Source organism: Thamnophis elegans, chromosome 3, assembly GCF_009769535.1.
Source record: "Thamnophis elegans isolate rThaEle1 chromosome 3, rThaEle1.pri, whole genome shotgun sequence".
NCBI classification, from domain to species: Eukaryota; Metazoa; Chordata; class Lepidosauria; order Squamata; family Colubridae; genus Thamnophis; species Thamnophis elegans.
This window is the reverse complement of record NC_045543.1, coordinates 14,621,592-14,647,954: the sequence shown is the minus strand read 5'-3', so window position 1 is coordinate 14,647,954 and position 26,363 is coordinate 14,621,592.

The window sequence follows — 26,363 nt, the reverse complement described above, 5'->3', positions numbered from 1 at the left end:
ATTTTAATTGTCAGTTTATTCATTCCTGCACATTCTAATATTTATTCATTTTCATATCTCTGTTTTCCCACTGTTGTGCAAACACAATTCCAGCAGCTGCTAACATGTGTAAAGTTAAATATGTATTGTATTCCCTTTCAAACACCCAACAAAATATTTCTGGTTTTAAATCCATATCTTGCTTTACCATTGCTTCTAACAATGACACCACTAACTCTTGAAGAGCTACTTGGTCTGTCCTAAGTACTGAACCTAATTCATATATTCTTGTTTTTTGAACTGAGGAATAAATTTCAGAAAAAGAAATCTGTATTACTCTGTGAATCTACCTGTGACATTCATTCTTGATCTAACTTCTTAGATGAAAAACTATATCTTTCCTGTTTGTTGGGGGACTGTACATTGTTGGGTGAAAACAGAGGTCCCTTCTGTTACCTGTAGTGTAGTCCTCAGCTTACAACCACAATCGAGTCCAATATTGTTTTATTTCTTCTGCAGTTAGTATTATTTAACAGGATGAAGAGGCAAAGTGTATGACTGCTAGGACAGTCATATTTCCTATGTAAGTAGCTGTTTTATTGATTTGTGTGCTTGTTTCATCCTTAATATAGTAGTGCAAGCAATCAAAGCCTTCCTTTCTGTATCTCTTTGTGCAGGCCATTCATTAGAGCAAGGGTGTCAACACACAAAAGGACAGTAATCTTCCTTTTCTATTATTTTGTGTGCTGGTTTCATCCTAATGCAGTGCATGCAATGAAAGAGTTCATTTCTGTGTCTCTTTGTGCAGGCTATTCATTGGAGTCAGTGATATTGAAGACTGGCAAGGACAGCCATCTTCCTTCTGTAAGTAGCTCTTTCATTGTTTTGTGTACTTATTTTAATCTTATTTAAGTAGTAAGTACACAAAATAATACCTTTCCTTTTTTATATCTTCTTTTTGTAGATCATCCATTGGGGCAAAGAATTCAATGACATAGTCTTGGCCACTCCCACCCAGTCACATGACTGCCAAGCCACTCCCATCCAGTCACATGACTGCCAAGCCACTCCCATCCAGTCACATGACTGCCAAGCCATTCCACCCAGTCACATGGCCAGCAAGCCTTTTTATGCTTATGAAACAGGGCGAAAACTGGAAAAACACAGGCAACAGGCCATGGATATGAATAAACGTTATTTGTCTATTTATTATACTCATGGTGTCATATCTCTGCTTCCTTGTAAGCCCTAGGACAGAACGTCAGTGTTTAAATCAAAATATCCCTCTCCCTCCCTTACTCCTTTGTGAAGTTCGAATGTTGCTTCTTTTACTGCTCATTTTAAAGAGGCAGCATTTGTGTCCAGTTCTGACTTTTGAGAACAAGAACAACAATGCGTTGAATAAAATGTATCATGCAAACATCATGATTGTACTTAATTATTTTTATGAAATGGCAGAGGGGGATTTGATCTCCCTCCTCATTTTAAAAAAGTGGAAGAGGAAGATCAAATCCCTTTTGCCATTTTAAAAAAGAAAATCTTACAAATGGTACTAAATTCCTCACCTGGAATCAACAGGTGAGCCTATAAATGTACAGGCCACTGCCCTGACTCAGCCTGCTAATGTTTACAGAAAGCAGAATCTATCTATAGCAATCTGTAATCACTCCAGAACAAAAAAACAGGAGATCTGATTAACAAAAGCAGATGCTGAAGATGTAAATCAAGGAAGCCAACTAAGATCCAAGAATAGGAATGCTACAAAGTACAATGCAGGAGGAAGTTATAAAATCATAGCCAGAGTATGCATGCATTTAATATTATTTAACAAGACAGAAACTACAGATTTATGTTAGTTCTTAGTTAATATAGGGCAATTAATCAACCCATAAGGGTTAAAGATAGCTTCAATGCTGCATCCTAGCACGTAGAGCAGGGGTGTCAAACTCAGGTCATGTGACGTAGCATGACTTTCTTCCCCTTTGCTAAACTGGGTGTGGGCATGACCAGTGCATGACGCATCTGGGCCGCGGGCTGCAAGTTTGACACCCCTGACATAGACATGCTTCAGCATGTTACTCATTTTTCCTGCATTTTTACACAGTGCCACAAAACATATGAAGTATTTTTAATCTCTCCTGTAGAGTGAAAAATACGTTGACCACTTCTCTGCTTTCCAAACCCAATAATCAACACATGCACTGACCGAAAAGGCAAACTGACCAATCCACAAGAGATGCCCATGTGACACAGATTAAAAAGGAAGGGATTCAGCCAACATTTGTGGCCGCCGATAAGCTCTTCGCTGCGTAGCCGTATGAATTGTATTGTGCAACTTTCTGCAGCAGTGGAAAGCCAAAATGGATAGATAGATAGAATGTTATCCCAACTAGCTGTCCATTGATGTGGTTTACCATAACATCAATATCACCATAGAAAGAAAATAACATTTTGTTTTATGACATTTAAGTTAGCTTTCTTAAAAAAAAGGAGATGACAGCAACTGAATCTAGCTATTTAGTGTTAAATAATTTCCTTTGTGTAATGAGCCTCAGGTTGGAGAATCCTTCTTTTCCCTGATCCTACAGCCAACAGGATAACTTCTACCTGCTATTGATTTTTTTTTCCTCATTGATTGTAATCTTCCTCTTCCTGAATGCCAGCTCCAATTCATCCATCAAATGTTGAACAATCTCCAAATAATTCTTGAATAGTTTGGGATCATTTTTATTTCTGCAAGCTAGCTGAGCCTGGAGAAGTGATTTATGTGTACTTTGGAAGGCAAAACAAACTAAGGACACTCTGGGAACTGGCATAGACAAGGAGATTTTAAAACACATCATAAAACCAAGGAAGTGCTTTGCCTCTTCCCCTGCCCACCCCATTTGATGCTTCCACAGTCCAATAATTTCATAAGTCTCTGCCAAATCATGTTGAGGAGAATGGTAAAGCATAAACAGTTTTCACAGCTGTGATTTCTGCCATGATTGATGATGAAATACCACTGGAGGGATGGTAGGAAAATGAATATTATTAACGGCATCAAGTGGCACTGGTTTAAACTCCAAAGAGATCCATCATTTAATAACCACGAAATGCATGCATTTCCACAGCAAACTGTTCAATAAAAACAGCCAGCTACCTTTAAAAAAGCCATCAAAATGGGCTGCTGATTCAGTTCCTTTCCTTCAACGGGTAACCGCATTGGCTTGCCGGATCAAGATTACTCCCACTGTTATAACCTGAATTGAACATTACATCATTGGTATATCATGCAGACCTCAACCTGAAAACTTGCAGGCACAGTAGCTCCAAGACACCATAAAAAGACATAGCTAGCATTCACCATTCATCCTCTAGAGTTTGCTACTGTGTTATTTCCACCTTTAAAAAAAAATCAGTTTGCTTGAAGGTATAACAAGGATGTTTTTCTTCTATGGCTTTACTCACTATACATGAATGTGTACAGTGAGTAAAGCCGTAGTGAACTAACTAAAGACCAAGAAGCTGCCCGCTCCAACTTTTCTCATTGGTAATGTTTTTCTTTGCAGATCGTCATCAATTATAGATTTGTGGATGGGTTCTTTATTTTCCAAATTAAAACTAAATATTTGTTTATGAGGTGCTGGGGGAGATCAAAACAATTTTCAGAAGCATAATTTCAGGAGACCGAATCTTGCAAGAGAAGCACAGTGGCAGTTTAATAAAAGAAAATTGATGGTCTCTGCTGATGTAGCTCAGTGTAATTCCCCTATAGTTTTAGCGCTTTGATTGCACAAGGGAAATTGGGCAACTGATCAGAAGAAAAAACAGCTGTCCTGATGTGGTTGTTAAGAACTGAGGGCAAAAATAGAAAATGCTAGAGATATTTTTTCTACTCACTTCTCAAGTGTCTTTCTTTTTAGGATACTCTATATGCATGGGAATCGCTGTATGAAAGACTATATATTTTCAGGGAACATTCACATCCTCAGGTTAACTATGTGACTCTAATGCTTTGCTTACAGTAACTTTTTGCATTCGTCTCCCAAAAAAGAGACAATTCCTTCCCCTCCTTCTCCAACAACAACAATGACCACTCTACCTAAATGAGACTAAGGAGCACTACGAGGGACGTAGTGCTCAGAGGCTAAGACGTTAAGCTTGTCGATCAGAAAGGTCGGCAGTTCGGAGGTTCGAATCCCTAGCGCCGCATAACGGAATGAGCTCCCATGACTTGTCTCATCATCTGCCAACCTAGCAGTTTGAAAGCATGTAAAAAATGCAAGTAGAAAAATAGGAACCGCCTTTAGTGGGAAGGTAACAGTGTTCCGTGTGCCTTTGGTGTTTAGTCATACTGGCCACATGAGCACAGAGACTTCTTCGGACAGCGCTGGCTCTTCGGCTTAGAAAAGGAGAAAAGATAGAAAAGGAGAAAAGGAGATAGAGTCAGGAACGATTAGCACATATGTGCGAGGGGAACCTTTACCTTTTAAGGAACACTAATAGAAAGGAAAGGAGTGAAGTTGAAAATAGCCTTTCAGTTTGTTATGTCACAGGCACTTTACTCTTTGCCCTTGAATTTGAGATGTCTTAGGCTGCACCACAGCAAAGGTCTATGAACACCACTACCACGAGGAGATTACTAGTAGATTTTTTTTAAAAAAAAATCTGTTAAAAATATGGTCCTTTTGAGATGGCCTCTGGGATGAACTTTGAATGGAATGGAAAATGGAACTTCAAACTTTTGCTTTCTCCTTGTAAGAAATTCTGGATTACCACAGCTAAATTGCTGGCATGATCAGCATCATTCCTAAATTTGTAGAGGTCATTCAATTAGAAGTCTGTTTAGATGTCATGATATCCTTTGTACATTTGTACAAGACACTTTGGTACTCTGGTGATAACAGAGGATATCTTGACATCTAAACAGACTTCTAATTGAATGACCAGCACTACTTCTAAGGAGCAAGCAAAAGGGAAGACAAGTTTGAAGTTCCATCTTCCATTCCATTCAAAGTAGATCTCAGAGACCATTCCAAAAAGGACCATAATTATAATACTAGTAATCTCCTGTTGGTAGTGGTGCTCATAGATCTTTGTTCTGATATAGCCTAAGAGATTCCAAATTCAAGGGCAGAAAGTAAAGTGCTTGTAACTTAACATAAGGTAAAGGTTGCCCTGTACATGCATGCTAGTCGTTTCCAGCCCTATTTTTCTACTTGCATTTTTAATGTGCTTTCAAACTGCTAGGTTGGCAGAAGCTGGGACAAGTAACGGGAGATCACTCCATTAAGCAGTGCTAGGGATTCAAACCGCTGAACAACCAACCTTCTGATCGACAACTCAGTGTCTTAGCCTCTGAGCCATCGCGTCCCTAATATAATATATTCAAGGGCTATTTTTGTAGAAAAATGATGACTTCATAAATTCTTGCAACATTTCAGAATATCCTGGATGTATTCTTGCAGAATCATTATTTTTTACTAATTATTTTTTCAGCGAAGGCAACTCTTCAATTCCAGTGTCTGACCATTAGCTCATCCTATAACCTTTTCACCTTTGGGGAGAGATGTTGCATATTCTCTGGCCTTCTTTTCAGAAGCTCCTGTTTTACATTTGAACCAGGAGGCTTTCAAAATTATCTTTATGACTTTGGGATTTGATTAATGCATCGTAGTGGATCTCGAAGAATAATTATGGAAGTAACACAGAGTGACTTTTAGGGTGCATAACGTGGGTTATATTTTCAATTTATCTAAAACAATTTTTCCATGCCAATTTATGTTACTGTCTTAATAAAAGCTTCTTCCCTTAAATAATAATTTTTCATCTTATCTTTAGAATAAGAAGTCACGGGGAGAGAAAGAAGCATTTGTTTCAGGTTGCTCTACATGCTTCAGGGCTGAGCATGGATTGCCAAGACTTTAAACTCCTACCATTAACAAAATGACTTTTTAATGATTTTTACCATTGTATGATTACTTAGCTTCTTCATTTGGTTGACAGAAACAGTCTTCAAGTGCTGGGCAGAGAAAGAAAAATTCCATCAGGATGCAAGGGAGTAGAATGTAGGTTTATGTCCACCTTCCAATTCTGTAAATGCAGGTCTCATCTTACACACTCGACAGCAAATAAACACAAGAATAAAGGGCATCAGCTTTGCCTAATGATATTTGCTGCCTATTGTATACCATGAAGGTTATTTAGGTTGGGTTTTTTAGAAATTGTTTATACATATGGCAGGAAAGGCGGAATTGACTGATGGAATTCAGTTGCATAATTTAGCATATATAGTTTGGATGGAAGTTCCAGAATGTTAAACTGAGGACTTTTTCTCAGCACTAAATGAAAGTGCTACCCAGAAGTCTTTAAGGTGGCAGAAAATTATACCATTGTAGAATTTATTTATTTTTTATCCAACCTTTATTTTTGGTCAAGTCAAGGTGGTGTATCTACTTAATGCTCTCACATCCTTTGTTCCCACAACAATAACCCTGTCCCTGTGGGATAAATTGGGCTGAGAGACAATGACTAGCCCAAAGTCACCCAGCTGGATTTGATGGATAAAGAAGCATTAGAACTCATGGTTTCCCAATTACCAGTCTATCTCCTTACACTACTGTTCACTACTGAGCAGGGTTGAGCTTCAAAATTTTTAGCAAAGGGTTCTCTGCCAGTTGCTGGGTGGCGTGGCCATGGTGGCCATGGCCTAGTCGGCCTCCTGCACCATGGTGGGTGGGTGTGTTTTGCCTCTCCAGGATCCGGAGGCTTTCCTCGAGCCTCCGGGAGGGAGAAAACTGCCTCCCCAGGCTCTGGAGGCCAGAAACAAGTCTTTTCCCAAAATTCCAGTAGGCCCATTTTTCTCCCTCCCCAAGCCTCTGTGTCAGTGGTGGGTTTGTGGGAGTGGCTTGCGCCCATGTGACCGGATATGAAGATGCCGATGACACTTGTCAGAACCATCTTAAATTACCTCACACACAGCACTGGCACACAGCACACAGCACTGGCATGCATAAGAATATTATGTAAACTTGTTTTTAAAAGGCATCTTTGGTTTGCTGTGGGGGCTTTTGAAGTATCCAGCCCCACGGTAACTATGAATGTTGTTGTATTTTAAATTGTTGTTTGTCTTATTTATTCCCTTTCGCCTTTTTATTGTAAGCCGCCCAGAGTCCTCCGGGAGTGGGCGGCATACAAGACTAATAAACATACAAACATACAACATACATACATTTGCGTTAAAACAACTTCAACACACACAATGTTCTGATTGCACCACAAACGCAGGAGTCATCCTTACCTTTCACAGAGGCACTGAGTTTTATAAATATGAGCATGATAGTGTAGAATAATCATATCCAAGGACCAGCGGTGGATTTCAAAAATTTTGGAACCTCTTCTGTAGGTGTGGCCTGTTTTCTGGGTCCACTGGTGAAACCTCTTCTAACTGGTTCAGTAGATTGACGAACCGGTTCTACTGAATAGGTGCGAACTGGTAGGAACCCCACCTCTGCTCTGTGTGCACGCTGGCACTTACCTGCATCCAAAACAAGCTGCGTGGGGACTCCTGGGAGGGGAGGGGTGGGTGGGGCCACCAAGGAGCGGGATTTGGGGTTCTCCAAACTGCACAGAATCTTAGCTAGAAGTTCTCCCGAACCCCTGTGAAACCCCAGCAGCCCACCCCTTCTACTGGGGTTTCTTACTATGTCACTAATACAGTGCTGGCACATACATCTGTCCTTACTTACACTACACAGAGTGATGATTAAGGACAGGAATTCCTGCTTGGTTTCTCTCCCTTCCAACCAAATATCACCTGGTGGTATGGACATATCCACCAATCATTCTTTATATGGGATGTAGGTAGGGATGGAAGAAGTTTTGATGGAGAGATCAGTGGTTTAGCTATGTGTCAAAGCACACCATAATTTTACACAGGTTTTTGCATGTGTGCACTTAAAGTGACTATCCAGAATAGTGCTGAATTTGTGTCCAGAGATAGTTCGAGCAATCCTCAACAAATGTGAAGAAACATCTAGTTATGTCCCTTTTGTTTTACCATATCTCCCTTCACCATCTCTACTGGTCAGCTGCTGTTGAGACTGATTTGGATCTCTGAGTTGGGGATTGACTCAGAGACTTGAATGTTATGGACTCATCTGAAGTCTCCAAGTCAAAAACTGAAGAGACAGAGTGATAGAATAACAATCTGAAAACCCAGCAAATAACCTGCTCCAGAAGACGTTGATCCTGATCAGATGACAGCAACACAGAGTGAATATTGGTTACGTTGGGGCATATATCTACCTCAAGGAGTTTCAGCAAACTATGAAGAGCCAAGCAAAGGTAATTAACTTGGCCGCACTAGCTGCTGGCACTATATAAGGGCAGTCCCAAACCCTTGAACATAACTCTGACTCCACCCTTACGTACCTGTTGTTTTGTTCCTTGTTCTGCATTTGGATCCTCACCAAATCTTCTGACTCTAGAATCCTGGCCTATTGTAGACAGTTCTACAGGCTCTGTAGTTGCTCCCAGCTTAATTTACACAATAAAGACTCTGGCCAGTGACTCCATCTGATGTAAGTGGCAATAAACCTTACTTTGTCTTACTTTGACATCAGATAGCATAGGGCAATTCCTGGGGAGAGAAGAGTTTGAAAGACTGGACCTCTATCACTTTGCCCAAAGCAGAATAACCTGTTAGGCAGTGTCTAAGAGCTTCAGTGGTGCAGTGGTTAGAGTGCAGTATTGCAGGCTACTTCTGCTGACTTCCGGCTGACTGCAATTTAGCAGTTCAAATCTCACCAGGCTCAAGGTTGACTCAGCCTTCCATCCTTCCGAGGTGAGTAAAATGAGGACACAGATCATTGCGGGCAATATATGCAGACTCTGTAAACCACTTAGAGAGGGCTGTAAAGCACGTACAGCGGTGATCAGTTGAAATGCTATTGCTAAAGACTGAAGGGGAGGAAGGGCATGTATCCAACTACTGTAGAGTTGCTAAGATACCTTTGACTCATCTGAGTCATCTGACTAGTGAAGTACATCAACGTCCCTGGCAAATCATGTGGCAGGATAAGGAGGAAAAATTACCAGCTCAGCTCAGAAGATCTGATGACTTTTTCAGATGAAGTTTGGGGATCAAATGAGGGCAACATCATAAGGACAGGAGAAGAGAGGCTGCCAGGCCCTTGTTAACAGGCTCCTGCATGATTTTCATAGTTTGGACTGTTTTCTCTTCTTTCAACTACCTCAAGTAGTATGTTTGTGGTTTAAAAGCAGAGAATGTTTCTTGGTCTTCTCCCAGATTGCAAGTTCCAGGAAAGAACAGCTGCTGGAGCTTAAATAGTTTGTGAAAATAAAGACAAATGGGAAAGGCAAAGAAAAGACAAAGGACAAACTCAGTACACCGTTCTTACTCCAGCCACTAAAACAATCAAAAGTGGATGATTATCTCCTGGACAGGAAGCTTGGAAATGGTCTTAAGAATTTCAGGCCTAGAAGTACTCCAAAGAAGTATGATTTATTGAGCCGAGGTTTCCAAGCAGAAGTTGAAAAACAACAACTATTAGGGCTTTTCTTCTCTCTGCAGGCTGAGCTGGAACAATAGAAACATTCTTCAATTTGTCTGTCTCCCCTTTACAACTACTTTTCCTACAGTAAATATATTTTCTGAGAGGGAGGATCAAGACAAATGATCTATGGAATAACCTACATTAGATCTAGTAGCTAGATGATGCTGATTAAGTGTGAAGCTTAATAGTAATCTTCATTTTTGAGCATTTAACATGTGTAAATAATAAAGTGGACTCCTTGAAAAGTGCCTTTGATGTGTTTGCCCAAAGGCAGACAGATAAATTGACAGAGCCTGCAAAAGCTCAGTGCACTGAGTAAAGATTTGAACAATCTGCCGACAGACTGCCAAGACAAGTAGTTTCCACTAAGAAAGACACTCAACTATGTAATAACCCTTCAGGAATCTGCACCAAGGAAGGATAGTCTCCAGCCAAGCCCAACTGAACACTCGGAACTGATCAGGTCATATTGAAAGTTATACTTAACAGGATTAATATCAGGCTATGCAGTTCCAAGAAAGCAGTCAACTTTTCTCTGAACCCTTTCATTGATGCCAACACTTCTCAGTTGACCTGAACACAACTGAATGGTTGCCAAGTTCAACAGGAAGCTGGAGAATTCCCCTAATCAATCCATGGTTCTGAAAAGGAAGGCCCCCCCCCCCCTTTTTACATATGTTTTAAATTTCTTCAATAAGGTGTTATTGTGATGACTGGGCTTTTTAAAAATCAACAGCAACATAGTAACTGATAACAGCTTAATGTTGATGAGCTCTGATGGCACAGTGGTTAGAATGCAGTATTGCAGGTTAACTCTGCCCACAGTTTGGAGTTCGATCCTGAAAAGGGCTTGAGGTTGACTCAGCCTTCCATCCTTCCCAGGTAGGTAAAATGAGGATCCAGATTGTTGGGGATGATATGCTGATTTTGTAAACTGCTTAGAGATTTCGATGATAGGACTTTGTACGCAAGTTTTCATTGCTACACATTTGACATAGATGGATTATAAATTTAAATATAGTATATATTTGGCTACACTGGATTCTGTTTAGCCTAGCAGACCTACCACTTAAAATGAATATCTCAAAGGAAGGAATAGAAAATGGTTTTCCTTCAAAAGTGGCTTTTTGGTATTTGAAATAAGCACAAAAAAGGAGAATATTTGTAGCTCAGGTTTGAAATGAGGGGTCCTTGGTGCTCTCTGAGCTTGGCTTGTTTCTTGCAGACATTTCATTACCCAAACTAGGTAATGTCATCAATGCTAGTAAAGAGTGGGGTTTGCTCTCAGTCTTATTCTAGTGGCTTGCCCTATCAGATGGTCTTAGATGTTCTTTGGTGGGCTGTTTTACTGTTGGCTTGTTTGACCATTCCTTGATTTGCAGTATTGTTTACATGATTGTCTATCTGAATGTTAACTTTGGAGTTAATCTATGTTCAGAGCGAGGTGGCGCCGTGGTTAGGGCAGTACTGAAGGCCACTACAGCTGACTGTATCTGCAGTTCAGCGGTTCTAATCTCACCGGCTCAAGGTTAACTCAGCCTTCCATCCTTCGAGGTGGGTGAAATGAGGACCCATACTGTGAGGGCGATATGCTGACTCTGTAAACCGCTTAGAGAGGGCTGAAAGTCCTATGAAGCGGTATATAAGTCTAACTGCTATTGCTATTGCTATCTTAGTGCTGATTACTGGTACAGAAGAGCTGGGTCTTTTGTTCCCTTTTTGGCTAGTTGTCTCTTTTGCATAGGTCCATAGATATTATTTATGTCGATGTGTCTATTCAATAAGCACAAGGTTTCAACTTTGGCCATGGTGAGTTGGCCACAGCATGTTGTCCCATTCTGCTACCCAGAATGCCCATTGGAAGGCTGTACTTCTGGAAGATGGACAGGGCAAGGGGTGGGCTTCAAAAATTTTAGCAATGGGGTCTCAGCCCAATTGCTATGGGCATGGCCATGGTGGGCATGGCCTAGTTGGCCTCCTGCACCATGATGTGTGTGGGTGGGTGTTTCATCTTCCCCAGGCTCCGGAGGCTTTTCTCGAGTCTCTGGGAGGGCAAAAACTGCCACCCTGGGCTCTGGAGGTCTTTCTGGAACTTCTGAGAGGCCCGTTTTTTCCCCTTCCGGAGCCTCCGCATGTGCACTTACCTCACATCCAACATGGGCTGCATGGAGATCCTGGGAGCAGCAGGGTGGGAGGGGAAGGGGGCAGCCAAGGGTGGGATTTGGAGGTTCTCCGAACGAACCCTAACGTTAGCTATGGGTTCTCCCGAACCCAGGTGAACCAGTAGCAGCCCATCCCTTAAGTGAGAGGATATTCTAAGAGCTGATTGTACCTCTGGAAAAAAAATAATACCCAAGCTCTTTAATCTCCTGAAATGGGAACCGATCAATTGCAAAGATTGGAGGACGTCATCTCTTGGGTAATCTGGAAACAAGCTATAAAGGGCTTTTATAGATTAACAGCAACATTTGAAATTCCACCCAAAGGCAAACCAATGCAGGACCTGAAATAGAGGTGTTACATCTGCATATGTGGGTATAAGGTATTGGTGAAACTGCATACTTCCCTAAAGTTAGAAGGCATTTTATGGATACTGAAGAGAAGAGTTTCCTTTATCAAGCATGTGAAATTAGAATTACTTGGATGGGCAAGCTTTCCCACCTACTCATCCCTGCCCCAAGCAAGAATTTATGTGGAACAATTGGAGAAGATGAATTATTTCACACCAAAGGAGGGAAGCTAGTTTTCGAGAAGATTTGGGGAATATCCTGTCTTTTTTCTCATTTATTCCGGTTCGGTGTTTTGAATTGAACTTTCTCGCCTTTTCTTCATAGGCACTCCACCTGAAAAAAAGAGATTCAACAACTTCTTCAAAGATGAAAAGTTATGAAAATTCCAGAGAACTTAAAAAAAAACCTCACGATGATAGCCACCTTTTGCTGAAAAATACAACTTTACGGGCTTCAAGCATACAGCTTTAACATGACATGTCAAGACATTTGAGCTAAAATGTAAACTTGACTGGCAATGGCACACAGCACTTGGGGAAATATTCACTTTACTGAACTTGGAGTTCACAAAAATTCATCTCTCTTCTAAAGTGGCATCATCGCTGTGCTTCTACCCACTTTGACGCTCCCCTCTCAGCTGTTCATGCTTGCAAGAGAACAGATACTATTTCTATGGAATGGATTTTTTGATTTAAATTTATAATGTTGACTCAGAGGCCCAACTTTATTTTAATTATTCATTTTCATTGATTAATCAGCATACCTACATGGAAATTTTTTTGGGGGGGGATACATCTTTCTAATGACGGCCCCCCTTCCTCTTTCAACAGGTTATTCAAAAGACAATCACCTTGAACTAGTGGAAGAAAAGGGAGTCTGAGTTTCAAGAACTGGGATTTTAAAAAGTTTTACACTCTGGCATTTACATGCAGATGTCATGATTCCAATGTGGGATCAAACAAAGCAGGGTCGGATTCAATATTTTTTTCTACCAGATCTGTGGGCAAGGCTTGGCGGGTGTGGCTTGGTGGGCGTAGCATGCTTGGTGGGTGTGGCTTGGTGGGCATGGCAGGGGAAGGATACTGTAAAATCTCCATTCCTTCCCAATCAACTGGGACTCAGGAGGCAGACTGGCCCCGATGAAGGCGGGCAGTCAGAAAGTACTATTACCAGTTCTCCGAACTACTCAAAGTTTCCACTATTGTTTCTCCAGAACCTGCTGAATACCATCTCTGAACCAAAGAGGCCTGTCCTGATTCTCCAAATGTTTATTCCAGAGTTTCAGAGGGGAAGCTATATTCACATTGCCCTGACATGCAACTATAGCCGTCAGTTCAATTTGGAACCTTGTTTTGTTTGTGTTTTGCATCACAGAGAGAAATTGCAATTGAGTTCAAGCAAAGAACCAAACATCTTCCTTTCAGATCCCTGCCTGAACACATGCTTCTTATTAGTCATAGAGATTTTCTCTGCTTTGCTTCTAGGGCTCAAATTGAGGGGTTTTTTTTAAAGCAACCTAACATAATGTTTAAAAAAACTGATATAAAAGGGGTCAGGATTTTTTTTTTCTCCATTAGCAAAATAGTTCTCTGAAAAATGAATTGGACCAAATTTGGGGAGGAAACTGGCCAAGGAAAGACAAAGCTCAAAAAGGGGCCAGATCTGGCTAAGGGGCTAAAGAGATCAGGAAACAAAAAATCCAGATGCATTTTTGTGTGAGAGGTGTGAGAGGTAGATCATATGGCTGCTCATTTTTTTTTTTTTTAAAATATATTTTATTCCTTTTCACATTCCATTTTACATCACTTATCTACAGGGTATTTGCTATAAGAAAAAAAAAGAAAGAATAAAAAAAATAAAACAAAATAAAAAAGAAAACACAACTCATCATTCACAACCCCCACTGACACTTCCATCCCTCCATACACCCCATCTACCCCCTCAACTTTCTTTCCTCCCTCTAACACTCCCCTCCTACTTCCCTTTCCCCTCAACCTTCCTTCTCCCTTACTCCCAACACGCCCTCCCTTACATTCCCCTTACTCCTTCACTTACTCCTCCCTCTCTTTCCCTCTACCTCCCTCCTTGGTGTATGCCTTTATTCAAGTGTTGTTTAATCTGATAAAAAGTAAAATAAACAAGGAAAAAACTATAAGAAGAAAAGAGAAAAAAAAAAAGGAAAAAAAAAACAAGAACAAACAAACACCGTATATAAGTGCATTCTTGTTCTTATTGAGACTATGTTAACACCCACCCACCCACCCCCCATAAATCCCATCCTAATCCTCCCGACTTCCCAGGGCCCACACCTGGCACTGCCTTCTATCTAAAGTATCTTGTGTTCGTATGGATTAAAATAAAAGTATATATTTAAAGGAAAGGAAACAAGAAAAAGAAAGAAAGAAAAGAAAAAGAAAAAAAAAAAAGAAAAAAAGAAAAAAAAAAAAAAAAAGAAAAAGAACTCTTGTGTTAAGCTCAGCCCCCCCATCTTTATCTATGCTTAATAGTGTAAGTCATTCTATCTATATTTTATTCTCGTCTCTTGCTTCTTTGTTATTTACCCCAACATCCTGTAGACTCTCCCGTTCCTCTTCCTTAACCTTGTATTCAGATAAACATTATACAAATTGTATAGGCATCAATATACAGTCTAACTCAAAGTAATCCCTACCAGTAAAATTTAAGCAGCGTGGATCATTCCACATATTCAAATATTACTTTACAGAAGAATAATCAAACTTTCCCTTCTAATAGGATTTAAACAGCGTAAATAATCTTTCTTAACCTTATTTTCAAACAGTAATATCAAAATAATCTAACCAAAACCTTCCCCTTTTAGTAAATTTAAGCAGCGTGGATCAAGTATTACTTTACACAAATATCAGTTTACATTCTATCTTAAGATGATCCCGACCGGATTTCCCTTCTAATAGGATTTAAACAACGTAAATCATTCCGCATGCATTTTACCCTCATCCCTGCTTGTCTGATATTTACCACTATCAAATTTATGCAGACATTAGTTTTAAGATCTAGCTCAAATAATTTCACCAAACTTTCCCTTCTAATAAGAATTAAATAGCATGGATCATTCCACATATTCAAATAATACTTTCAACAAGAATCAGTTAACCTTCTGTTTTAAAAATAATCTCGTCCAGCTTTCCCTTCTAACAGAATTTAAACAACATAAATCATTTTGCCATCCTTTTTACATATATACATAATATCACCCCACCAATATACGTAAATCATTCCGCATGCATTTTACCCTCATCCCTTGCTTCTCTGATATTACCACTATCAAATTTATGCAGACATAATTTTAAAATCTAACTCAAAATAATTTCACCAAGCTTTCCCTTCTAATAAAAATAAATAGCATGGATCATTCCACATATTCAAATAATACTTTCAACAAGAATCAGTTACCTTCTGTTTTAAAGTAATCCCTTCTAACAGAATTTAAACAACATAAATCATTCCGCATTCATTTTACATATATACAATCAGTATCACCCCACCAATAAGTTCCGCTTTTTCTACCGGAGAGAGGTCGCAACCCCCATTCAGTCCACAACTTTGGCAAATATTTTAAAATGTCTAAATCCTCGATCTCCGCTTTTCTGCTTCTCCGAGGGAGAAAGCTACCCCCTCCATCTTGCAGCCATGTGGTCTGTTGCTTGCCTTCTCTTCAGCTTGTCTCTCCTCTTTCCCAAGGTGAATCAGGAAGTCCCGCCTTCAAAGTCTTGTTAATAGAATCTCGAGCCTCCGAAACAGAGTTAAGATGAAGTCTTTGATTCTCAAATGTGACCGTAATGCCGGCTGGGGCCTCCAATCTATATTGAATCTGTTGATTTCTAAGCTCTTTTGTTAAAAATGCATAGTCTCTTCTTGCTCTCAACATCTGGAAAGGTATTTCTTTGAAGACAATCAAGTCCTGGTCATCAACTCGCAGACTGTTATTATGAAACTTTTGCATAATCGCGTTTCTGGATTCTTTTGTGGAAAATATATAATTATGTCCCTCGGGAGCTGTCGCTGTTCCGCTACCAACGAGTTCTGGCGATAGATTTTCCGAATCTGCCAATCAAAGTTAAGTCCCGGGCTTCCCACCGCATGGCTGAAGGCTTCAACAAAGGTTCTGTTGGGGGGGGGGGGGCGGATCCTTGCTGGCTGAGGAATTCTGGGAGTTGAAGTCCACAAGTCTTAAATTGCCAAGGTTGGAGACCCCTGGTTTAAACACAGCTCTGGTTGATAACCACACAATTCAAATAAATGCCTCTCATGCTCAAAAGAATGACATTCACTCAAACAGTAGTCCACCTCCTCTTCTCTCCTTGAGAACATGGTACATCTGGGCAGAGAGACAGGAAAGTCATTTACCTTGATCTCAAAAGAAAATCTCAAATGTAAATGTTAATATTTATTTACATTTTATTATTTTGATGCTTTTGTCCTCGCCACACGGTTCTTCTGTCTGTGTTCTTTGTTTTGATTTTGTATGTTATTTTAATATTTAATATTTATGATGGTCAGGTTGGATGATCCTTCTCATGTCTGTGGCCCTGAGCGAGTTGTTTGACATTTTTGGGCTGTTTGACTATTTACTCAGTAAGTCAAATGTTATTAGGGCCACGGACTGTAAATAATAAAAAAATACTTTATATAATAGAAAGTACAATGCAACATGTATGATTTTTTTTAAAAAATGTCTGCGATTGTACATAGTTTGCAAACTGACAGCACACAACAATTGTACAGGCAGCAAATAAAATTTTGTGATGGTAAGAGTAACCTTGGGATTTTTATCTGCCAAAGAAACTTTACATAGCATTCTTCTGCCTGGAAGTGGGCTAAGAAGAGATGTTATGATACATTGTGGGTGTCTCCTTAAAATTACAGTACAGCAGAATATGACCCCATATTTATTCTCCCCACACATTGCTGATGGCAAGATATTAAACTGAAATAGTGCAAAGCCTCTCTGAAGTTTATTGTTTGCAAGCTAGTTCAGATATAAAGCTGGATTACAAGGAAATTTGTATGCCGCAATTGAGCTCTAAGTGACATTTTGCTTTATTCTCTTCATAATTCTACACTAAGTCAAAATTCTTGTTTAAGTCCTACCATGGCCTGGCTTTGTCCCAGCCTCTCACTTGAGTACCCCAATTTATGTAATTTGCAATTTAGTGGAGTTTTGAAGAAGGAAAATTATTATCTGACAGGATAAAGTGCACTAGACCTTGGGGATAAAAGTGGACTTTTAATTTAGTTTAATTTTCCAATTCTGAGACCACCTAACTCAATGGCAACACTAGGATCAAATATTCCAGGGCCTGGGGGAAAGCAAGGTAGGCATACAAAGCCACTCAATTTTGGAACTTTGGGAATGGCTGATGAGGAGAGGCAATGGTGGGATTCAGCCAGTTCGTACCTATTCGGGAGAACCAGTTGGTAACTTTCTAAGCAGTTCGGAGAACTAGTTGTTGGAATAAATCTTTCATTTTTTCTCCACTTTACAGGGCTAATCCTGTAAGGAAGGCAGGAAGGAAACATTCTGATGTTGTTTCTAGCCTCATCTTTACTGCCCTGCTTACAGAAACTGCCTCTCCATTTAACCCTTATTACCATTGTAACAACTAAGGCAAAGTTCCCCATCGACCTGAGTGACATTGACTTGGCCACGTCCCCATGATCACATGACCACCGAGCCCCTCCTACCCAGCTGGTCATTAGGGCAGAGAACTGGTTGGTAAATTATTTGAATCCCACCACTGAGGAGAGGCTATATAAGACCAATGTATTCAGAGTTTCTGCCACTCTTCCAAGCCCCAACCAAGGCCTCAGGGAAAACCCCTAGCTCACTCTGTAACCCAATTGAGTCTACCAATTGCCTGGGGTGGGATAACCTAACAGGTCCCACCTAACAAGCAGCAAAAGAGTGACCATACTCACAAGCTTCTCTAAAACTAGTCACAGTGGCCTGACACAAAAACTAGATCCAATGTCTGTTGCAGAGGTGGGTTCCTACCAGTTTGCACCAGTTCGGTAGAACCAGTTTGTCAAATCTACCGAATCGGTTAGAAGAGGTTCCACCAGAAAGCAGGCCACACCTACAGAAGAGGTTCCAAAATTTTTTGAAACCCACCACTCTCTCTCTCTCTCACACACACACACACACACAGAGAGAGAGAGAGAGAGGAGAGAGAGAGAGAGAGAGGAGAGAGAGAGAGAGAAACAGAGAGGAAAGGAAGAAAGAAATAAAGAAATAAAGAAAAAAAGAAAAAAAGAAAAGTGAGAGAGAGATGAAAGAAAAAGGGAAAAGGGACAGAGAGATAAAAGGAAGGAAAGAGAGAGAGAGAGGAGAGAGAGAGAGAACACATGGCCGGCAAGCCACGCCCACTGGATCACATGGCCGGCAAGCCACTCCCACAAAGGAGGCTACCCCCACAGAGTAGGTTCAAAATTTTTTTGAAACCCACCACTGGTCTGTTAGGAGTTGAGGTCATGGCAACTTAGCTAGCCCTGTGGTTGCTACAGTGGCCACAAATTCCTGCTCATAACTCCACACAGCAAGATCCAACAATCTCAGAGTCTCTATTGCTAGTCTAAAATAGAATATGGTGATCAAATCTAGCAGCTCAGGCAAGGTTAATGCTGAGGAGATGTAATAGTTTTTGAGCATGACCTTGGGAGACAGGTGGAAGAGTCACAGCCTGATAAACAAAACCTGATTCTGAAGAAGGAGTAGGGGTAGAGAAAGCATCTCAGAAGGTATCCACCTTGGGTTTTTTGGGGGGAGAGTAGAAGTGAGAGATGAGAAGGGTACTTTCAGACTCACAAGATTCTGGTAATGTGATCTTTGAGTAAAGATAAAGCTAATATTCTTGGGTCTGTTTCTTATCTGAACTTCTTCACAAAGCTGATAGATTGATGCTGAGTAGCAAGAAGGATGGTACACCAGCAACACTCCCAATTGTTACTTAGAACCCAACTTAAGCCAGAGAGAATCACAATGGCAGAAAACAGAGTCTCTGAAAAGACATAATGACTTGTGAATGATAACTGCTCCCGGCCCCTGAACTGTTAACTGGTACCAGACCAGAAACCTACATGGGTACATTTCAAGAGGTCAACACCATCCTCTTGGCCCATCCAGGTCTTGTTAATGCAATCCAGGTTGGCCACTTCATCCACAATTGGATTGTAGATGAATGTGAATTTATTACAGGTATTTTATCCAATATTTGAATATACATAACCGTATCCTTGTTTTGATTTTTATAAACTCTGCTTCCACAAGCAGAATTAGACATACATGTTGCTACCTTCTCATTTGGATTTAATTGTGCTTCATAAAGGAGCTTTATGTCCCAGCATGCCGGCTTCCAAAAACTCCAAAACATCTGGTACATCCTGGACTTTTCTAGAGTAAAAGAAAACCTTCCATATGTAGGTCCGTGTGTGCATATATATATATCTGTAACAGAAGCACACACATAGAATATATGGACGTGGGATAAAGGTTTCATGTCGTGCTATGTACTGTGTCAATGACAATGCCTTTGTTATGTCAATTTATATCCAGCTCTCTTCATATCAGTAAAAGTATTTCTCATTATTTCTTCTTACCTTTTTTTACTATTACTATACTACTATTATTCTGCTGTTTTTCAGATTATTAACCAGGGCTGTGTAGTTCTAAGACTTCTTTTTCAGGAGTCTTTCCATTCATCATATGAAGTAGGCTGGGATCCACAAAAAGCATTGGTGAGAATAAATGTGTTAACCTTTAAAGGGCCATCCAACTTTTTGTTATTATTATTAGGGCTGTGCAAGTCCTTCAGAATCTTAGATAGCTCGATATGCTATTCAATAAGTCTTTTGAAGCAAGCCTATCTGATCTACACCTGCCACTGTAATGGGCGGATTTCAAAATAGGTATCTTTTGTATGTCACATTACTTTGTATTTTGCCATGCAATTTTTCTGATATCTTGTATCTAACTCTAAGATAGGTACGACAAATGCACTTAAAATGTGAGCTTTTAAGAAAAGAAAGCATCTGGAAATTCATCCTTTGGAAGGGGGGGGGGAAGATATTTCAAGTGTAAATTTAAATAAAGTGGAAATGATACAGGATAGGTTTGTGTTGTGGCCCAGCAGGAGCCGTTGAAGCTGCCATCAGACTCTGACAGTGAGGGGCCCTATGAGTCGGCTCTGGAGAATGTTGAGGACCCTGGACAGGTTTCTGACTCTGAGCAGGGCACAGAGGGGCTCGTTGGCCACGAGGAGACGCCTGAGTCTTGGACCAGTGGGGAGGAGACAAGGGAGTATGATCCGGATGTCATGCATTGGAGCAGTGGGGAGGAGCCAAGGGAGTTGTTCCTGGATGCCCGGCAATGAAGAGCTAATAGGCGTAAGGAACAGTTACGCAGTTACAGGACGTAATTGCACTCAGCTGGTGGTAATTAGGCTCCTCTCAAGACTATAAAAGGAATGATTGTGCACACACCCCTTTGCAGGAATCAACACATTCACTAAAGTTGGAGAACTTTCATGGCTAGCTTGGCAGGCTGGATTGCTGCCAAGGTAAGTCTGTGCTGGATTGCTGCCATCTGTGCTGGATTGCTGCCAAGGCCTGGACCATGCTGGATTTCTGCCAAGGTCTTGTCTGTGTATTAATAAATCCTTGAAGTACCTTTGTCTCGGCGTGCTTTGGTGTAGGATGAGGGTGGCCAGAACAGGTTTGTAATGTGCACATATGTAACTTGTTCATACTGGAATATATCTGACCCACCTAATCCTCCTGAAAAGCCCAATACTGTGATTTGCTCCTAGAAAAAAAGGTTGGCTGAGGGAGAATGACTAGTCCCAAGTCCCTCAGTGAGATTTGATGCTTAAAGGTAGACAGACAATGAACCTCTTCAATTGTAGACCAGCCTACGCCACACATAAGAAAGTATTCTCATTTCTGTTAGGAACCAAGGAATGGCTATCCTTTCCTAAACCTTGCGATATAGCTTAGCTTAACCTGAGGAACATCTCAGTAAGCTTCAGGTAGGAAGACCATGACTCATGTTTTCTAAATAATTGACATATTAATCACTGCTATGCATGTTTATTATTACTCCTTCAAGGGTTAAATATATAATATGTTGTATTATCTGTCAGGCCTGCAGCCATCTTTTCTTTTGGGTCTTTGGCCTGCCACACTTTTTATTATTCTGCTATACATTTTCTGTTGTGGGAAAATGGGAAGGGGGATTGTAAGGAGTCACATACTATGTAGCCACCACAAAATTCTTTCTAGAAAGTCAAAGTCATCCTTTGTCTTTGTACTGTTGAATCTGAACCAGAATTGGATGGGTGGAACTGCCAGCATGGCAGTGGGAGATTGAACCATGTGATGGACTTGTGGGTGTGGGGGCAAGATCTTGAACCTTCAACTAGGTGGGGAAAACCTGGAAGCTTTCAGATTCGGGTTTTCCCAAATGTGCCAACGTGGCTCTCTTAATAAATTGGAACTTTGAGTAATGCTTTGCCTTGGACTCTGATTTACTTTTGGATGCTATTTGGAATCCTGACATTATCCTTTCACTGTTGGCCAAGTTGTATAGGTTTCACTGATTTGTGCAAAAAGCAAAATGTGAATGTAACTATGCTGTATTGAGGTATATTTTGTGCCAAAATGAACTCATAAAATTTGATGGAGGTTATTTCCAGGTAAGTGGTTTAGAATTGCAAACTTAAAAATTGTTTAATGGGTTTTGAAGATTTCTGCCGTTCAAAAAAAAAAAAAAATGGGCAGAAAGCATTCTCTGGGTATATACTTTCTGTTTCTCCTCTTCTGTTTTTTCTACTGAAAGATCCTCTTAGATCTGCATGGATACTCAAAGAAAACCCAGTGGATCCATTCTTCAAGGAAATTAGTCATTTGCACGCATTTTGTAGGGAGGGTAAAAATTATACCCTTGCTGCACCCTGCTCATTGAGTATTTATTAAAGTGACTTGTGATTGATGAATCCATCTTATCTATCGTAATAGTCCATGAAGCATGAAATCAACATTATATAAATATACATTTTTATATATGTTTTGCACTTTTTATTAAAAAAATATTTCCCCAAGGTCTTTTTTATCTCTAAATAAGTATAGTTTTCCCTAAAGTCCATTTTATATATATTTAACTCATATATATATGCGTGTGTGTGTGTGTGTGTTTGTGTATATTGTATTTGTGCTGATAAAGAGCCGAGGTGGCACAGTGGTTAAATGCAGCACTGCAGGCTACTTCAGCTGACTGCAGTTCTGCAGTTCGGCTGTTCAAATCTCACCGGCTCAAGGTTGACTCAGCCTTCCATCCTTCCGAGGTAGGTAAAATGAGGACCCGGATTGTTGTTGGGGGCAATATGCTGACTCTGTAAACCGCTTAGAGAGGGCTGAAAGCCTTATGAAGCGGTATATAAGTCTTACTGCTATTGCTATTGCTATAAATAAATAAAGGGAGACTAGTATAGATCTATTTCAAGCTATTTAGCTCTCATCAGCTAGCCATACCCTTACTGGGATTAGAACCTGTGCTGTATTGCATCTTAGGCAGATGTGTTAACCACTAAGCCACAAGGTCCTTCTCCTTATCAGCTGAGCCAGGGAAATAGGTATGTATTTAGAGTCACAACCCCCGGTGTGCCCAAATATGGGAGGAAGTTTACTGCTTCCATTCTCTGTCTATCGGCTCGTCACAAGAGACCATCCAGACAGAAACCCAATATTTTTATTTACTGTTGCCTTTGTTACATTTGTGTTGTATTTGTGCTGATAAATAAATAAAGGGAGACTAGTATAGATCTATTTCAAGCTATTTAGCTCTCATCTATGTGTGTGTGTGTTTTCCCAAAAATACAACCTACTCAGAAAATAAGTCCTAGCTTGATTTTTACACATGCACCCATTATAAGTCCTACTCCCAAAATAAGCCTTAATTAAAACTTCACCCACTCCAGGGTGCACAGGTAAAAATTAAGCTAGGGTGGGGATGGGAGGAACTGCCCTACTACTTACCTTCAGACAATTGCAACCAGACTTTGTACACCTTTGTCCATTTCTCCTGCTGCAGCCAGCAAGGCTTTTCTGAAGGCCTCTTCAGCCAATTACAGAGCTCCTAATTGATCCAGAGGCCTTCAGGAAAGCCTTGCTATCCTTGCCGGATGAAGAAGTTCCTGAAGGCCTCTGATAGTGAAAAAGAGGCTGGGCGGGTGATGCACACAAGTGAGGTGAGTCACTGGATGACATCCCCCCTCCCAAAAATAAGACCTGGTGCCTTTTTACATATTGGTTCATGTACTGATCTGCATGTAGATTTAGGAAGGACAACTTGGATAAGCTTGCACTGCAATGACATTGAATAATGTCTCTTTTCTATCCAGCTTCACTGTAGTGAAACGTTCTGAATGTATCTTTCATTGGTTAGGGAATCACAACAGTTTAGGAACATTAGAGAAAATGGGTCATAGTACAATGTCTTTTTCTAACCTGTTAACGCTGTAATCCCAGGAGCGATGTGCTGGTGATTGCTGGGAGGATTATCAGAACTCGGTGTTAATACAGTAGTGCTGAAACAGCATTCAACTGGCAATAGTGTGTCTGCAGAGTAAATGGAGTAAGGCAGAAGGACCTGTAAGTGAGGGTTGTATGAAGTAGCACTGATTGATAAGAGGCAGGTAGAAGCAGAGCTTGGGTGAGCTGCTCTTGGCTACACAGTACATACACCTCCAAACATGTGGGTTGTGTAAAGGAAGAGGCTGGTAGGCAGCTCCCTTTGCAAGCCACATGCTAAATAGTTTGGATCTTGCTGCAGGGCAGAGTATTCCCCTTCCTCTGTTCTCAACAGCTGCTCTAGTGGCCTGCACGCTGCTTCACAATTCTCTTCCTGTCTCCACTATAGTCCTGTTTCTCTGCTGGTTTGGTTGATTTCAATTGTATCTGCTCAGCTGAAATTCCCAGCTGTGCTTCCTCTTTGCGCTGAAAGAAGGCATGGTTGCCCAAGCTTATAAGCAGCTCTTTTTCCCCCCCAGCCCCCCTCCCCATTGTCTGTGCCTGGAAAGTCAATAACTTTGCAGTGAAGTTTAAGGCAAGTTGGAGTCAGCTGAGGAGGAGATCCCTCTTTCCCTGTCCGAAACAGATTCCTCTATGTACCTTGTTGTTTAGGCCAAAATTAATTCAGAGCCTTCGGGGAAAATGAAGTGAAAGCACACAAGAAAGGAGAAAGTGAGAGTGGAAAATGTTCAGAATCACTGCTTTCCATATGAAACAAGGGCGTCACTTTGGCTGCTTAAATTACAGCGGAATTAAATCAGAACAGGACTTTTAGACGAGCAGCAGAAAAGAGAAAGTGGGAAAAACCCAATGGCTTTGTTTTTCTGAAGTTAGTTAAATGGTTCCACCACAAATGCGCGCACAACAAAAGCGCGCCTGACTAAACCGCGGTGTCTAAAGCACGGTGACAAAACCGCGTGACGAATGAGCGACTAATTAGCCCTAAAGCGCGCCAACAAAAGCGCGCCGACAAAAGCGCGCCAACAAAAGCGCGCCGACAAAAGCGCGCTGTAAAGTAATCCTAAACGTAACCCTAAACCTAACCCTAAACCTAACCCTAAACGTAACCCTAAACGTAACCCTAAACCTAACCCTAAACCTAACCCTAAACCTAACCCTAACCCTAACCCTAACCCTAACCCTAAACCTAACCCTAAACCTAACCCTAAACCTAACCCTAACCCTAACCCTAAACCTAACCCTAAACCTAACCCTAAACCTAACCCTAAACCTAACCCTAAACCTAACCCTAACCCTAACCCTAACCCTAACCCTAAACCTAACCCTAAACCTAACCCTAAACCTAACCCTAAACCTAAATGTAAATCTTACCTTAAAGTAAATCGCACTTCTGTCGGCGCGCTGTTGTCGGTGCGCTGTTGTCGGCGCGCTTTTGACATCGCGGTTTTAGCGCCGCGGTGTTGTTGGCGCGCTTATGACGTTCGTGCTTTTGTTGGGTCACGGGTTAAATATTATTTTTCTGTCTTCTTCCCACCAGTCAATTGGAAAAATCTCTCGTGAACAAATTATCAGCATTTCTTTGCTCCCTCCCTATAATTCACAAAATCATTCCCAGCACTTGCTCACCCTTTTGAGGAACTCAGAAATCATAACATTTCTTAATTTTAAAAAATCCCATGATTTACCTGGCAATTTGATGGTCAAGGACTAGTTATTATGTTGATTTTTTTTTAAAAAAAAGGTAACTGCATTAAAAACTCCTGCGCGACAAATTCATAAAACACAAATAAACTTGAATGAAGAAATGACTGAAGTAGAGTAATAGCTTCTTGGGCGAATGCATTTCATTCTACCCAGCGAAGAACAAGATAGAAAGCAGGTTATTCAAAATGGTTGCTAGAGTTTCTATTTCTAAAGGCTTCAAGATTTGCAAGACTGAGGAAGGTCATTGCAATCAGTCTATTGTAATTCAAACCCAGGTACTTGATTCTCATCTCTACCATGAATTTTGCAGTTCCATGCAGGCAGCAAGAATGGAAGTGCTCCTGGGTGGATAATGGGTGACCATCCACCAAGAATAGACTGCCTTTGCTCGTCACCAGTTGTGCAGGCCCAATCTAATGACTTCTCCTCATTCTCAGCTCATTGGTTCATCCATTATCCTTGCTTAATTTGTTCAAAAACTATTAAAAATCCACTTAAGTAAATGGGCACAGCTGAAGAAAGATTCATTGATTACTCTCCTGATGGTATCTCCTTGCTAGCTTGACAGCAGGCAGCTCTGGCCAATTTGCTGCTGTACACAGGAGAGGCATCAGCATCAGTGCTCTCCATGAGAAAGTGCAACATCTCCTTCTTATTTTGCCGACCAGAGTATCTTTATTAAAGAATATTTAATCCTTCAATGAAATTCTCTCTTCTTTTTCTGATGGCCACATTCAGAGTTTACTCCAGCCACTCCTTTCAAAGGCTATTCAAAAGTGAAAAAGTTGGGGATGTGAAAACCAACTGCCCACCAGCATTTTACTGATCAAGAGTGAAGAAATGAGGTGGATCAACAAGGGGTAATAAATAGAGGGAGATAAATACAACTGGAAGCTTTCTCCTAGCATCTTATTTGCAGGCGGGGCCCTTATTTTAATTCTGAACATCCATCCAGAGGTTTCCTCATTTGTACAGGACTGCAACTTCATGTTCTCTCATTTTAATTAGGGAGGGACACCTCAAGGAAAAAGGACTCCATAAATAGATA